The sequence below is a fragment of the Myotis davidii genome, unplaced genomic scaffold (genome assembly GCF_000327345.1).
Source record: "Myotis davidii unplaced genomic scaffold, ASM32734v1 scaffold205, whole genome shotgun sequence".
Taxonomy (NCBI): Eukaryota; Metazoa; Chordata; class Mammalia; order Chiroptera; family Vespertilionidae; genus Myotis; species Myotis davidii.
The window spans coordinates 902,411-905,399 of NW_006297573.1; the positions used below are offsets into that span (position 1 = coordinate 902,411).

Here is a 2,989-nt window from a genome sequence, read left to right on the forward strand (position 1 = left end):
GGGTGGAAGCCAGTATCTGGGATTTATATATCTTCTAAAATTGAAACTTTGTTGCCTTGAGCTGAGGCCTGAGCCAGCCAGGGCAGGTGGTAAGCTTGGCTTACTCCATCGCCAGGGCAACCAAGTCTCCTGCTTGCTCCAGCTCCGTGGCTGTCAGCCGCCATCTTGGTTGGGTCAATTTGCATATAGTCACTCTGGTTGGCTGGTGGGCATGGCTTGGGCATAGCGGAGGTACAGTCAATTTGCATGTTTCTCTTTTAGTAGATTAGATGGGTATACGGTTTCATTTTTGGATAAAAAATTTCTGGAAATAGCTAGTGGTAATAGTTGCACAACACTGTGAATATACTTAATACCACTGAATTATACATTTAGAAATGAGTTGGTAAATTTTATGTTATGTATATTTTAACTCCAGATAGATATATAGATAAAAAATTTTTAAAGAACATTTTTTAAAAATTGAAGTCAATGCTTCTCCGCCCAGGTATTATTTGGGGGGCAGTATAATTTTTAAGGTTTAAAGTATCACAAATGAATATTCAATGAATATAATGACAAAAGTTGGGAGAGCTTACACATGTCTAATTCAAAATTAATCTTTCCTCAAAATACCAACCGTATCAAGAGTAAGTGTTAGGCCCTAGCCAGTTTGGCTCAGTGTATAGAGCATTGGCTCTGTGGACTGAAGCGTTCAATTCCGGCCAAGGGTACATGCCCAGGTTGTGGGCTCGATCCCCAGTAGGGGATGTGCAGGAGGCAGCCAATCAATGATTCTCTCTCATCATTGATGTTTCTATCTTTCTCTCCCTCTGCCTTCCTCTCTAAAATAATTTTTTTTTTAAAAAGAGTACTAGGGTAAGTGTCATAGGAAGCTATGACACTCTCTTAAAAACATTAAATCATATAGAGGATAATTGGTCTTGTTTCTATAATTCATAGAGAAGGTCAGTGGCTTTCTAGGTGTAATGTTAGCTAGATCAAGGAAACACATTTATTTTTGCTATAACCATCTCCATTCCCTCTGATGCCCATGGGGAGACAGCAGCCTGGGTTAGTCTTGGGATGTAGTGTGAGCTCCTTACAACTATAAATTATTTTACAAGATTCCAAAGAAAGATCCTGTATTCACTGACAAAAAGAAGGAGATTGCAACATGATTTTATGAGAAAGTGAATGATGGGGCAGTAAGCAGGGTTAAAGGGTGACTAAGAGAAGTAATAGGGAAGCACTACAGAAACTCTCAGTCAATGTGAGAACTTGTCTAACTTCAGCAATCACTGCACTGGAATTTTGGCTGACATGTTTATTTTATTTTTATTTTTATTTTGGCTGACATAGAGTAAAGATCTCTTTCAATCCTTGGCAGCATGCCATCAGAACTTCTGGCATTTAATTAGTGGTTGTTTGGGGCTGACAGAAAGGGGGTAAGAAGGTGATAGCTAAAGGGTTGTGTGTGTTTTTGAGGTGATAAAAATATTCTAACTTGACTGTAGCAATGGTTGTACATATCTACGAATATATTAAATCCATTGAATTGTACATTAAATGGGTGAACTTGTATGGTATGTAAATTAAATTTCAATAAAGCTGTTTTAAAAAGTTGAGCCAGAATCTAATCAGTTACAGGAAATACAGAAGTAGAAAAACAAGTCTACAAGGAAAAAAATTCAAAAAAGCTGCACAGAATCTAATCAGTTACAGGAAGTACAAGAGATAGAGAAATAAGTCTACAAGGAAGCAAACATAAAATCCAAAAGGCAAGAAATACTACACGACAACTAACCCAATTTCCTCAACAAGTCAATGGCATAAAAACAAAGTTAAAATTTCAGAATTGATTAAATCCTGAATGTAGTTTCAGAATTGACTAGGAAATCAACACTTCTATAATACCTCCTAACACTCTCCCCCAACTCAAATTTCAGGAAAGAGCGAGGAAACAATAAATAAGGTTATGAAACTAGTGATGCTATCCAATCTACTGGCTATCTTTCCACTATTTTTTCATGGCCTAGTTAGTAATATACCAGTAACATACCATATCCATGTTTTAAATATGCTACTTACTGTGGTATGATGGGATATATTGCCAACAATGTTGAGGTTTTTAAGCAGTTGAGGAGAACCACTGTACTGCCCAGAGATCTGCTTCCTAACTTCAGCAGCCACAGTTCTATAACAAAGAAAGCAAATACATTATTTTTAAAAAGAAAACAAACTAGGTTTAAAAAGGTAAGTATACTAAAGACTCATTTGAAAAACAAAACCTCAGCATGTCAATAAGACTATAAATTTATAAGGTATCAGTAAATACTGCTTACAATTACAGAAGAACATCTTTATAATGCTGATGTAGGGTATAAGACTGACACACAACTTACATAAGGCTTTTTTCATATATGGCATATCAGGGAATATACTTGGGCTTACGATAGAGCTAGAAGCTATAAATATATGCATACACTAAAGTATACATTTTAAGGGTATAAAATTAATTCTAAAATATTTGATTAACAAATTAACATATAAGAATTAGGAAGAAAAAAAAAACCCTCTTTTTTCCTTTCTAATTTTACTAGCTCTTCATTCATGCTCCAGAAAACTATTCCCTGTTTTTCTTAACTACTAAAAAATGTCATTATGCTTTCATATTAATATCTTTCCATACTCTGAGCCCAAGCACCTTTCTCAAATTCTTGTCACTGAACTTAAACTACTTCCTAGAACACTGTTTCTCTCCTGTATCCACAAATTCTATTTTACCCTTACTAGTTTTAAGGGTGAAACTTAAATGCCAAGATCTCCATACAACAAACTTCTTGACTTACTATAACTAAAAATATCACCCTTCTTTAAAAACCTTTTATCATAACACTAGGGGCCCGGTGCACGAAATTCGTGCACTTGGTGTGTGTGTGGGGGGAGTGTCCCTCAGCCCAGCATGCCCCCTTTCCCATACTGGGAGCCCTCAGGCGGTGACCCCCAT

General features: G+C 36.3%; 1 protein-coding gene across 1 annotated transcript in view; it reads right to left on the reverse strand.

The window, feature by feature from the left end:
- Positions 1 to 2,989, reverse strand: part of DOCK7 (dedicator of cytokinesis 7) — a 166,078-nt gene that overhangs the window by 158,821 nt on the left and 4,268 nt on the right. Inside the window, exon 2 of the mRNA XM_006773220.2 lies at positions 2,071 to 2,176. The gene's annotated coding sequence lies outside the window, so the exon portion shown is untranslated. The remainder of the gene's footprint in view (positions 1 to 2,070; positions 2,177 to 2,989) is intronic.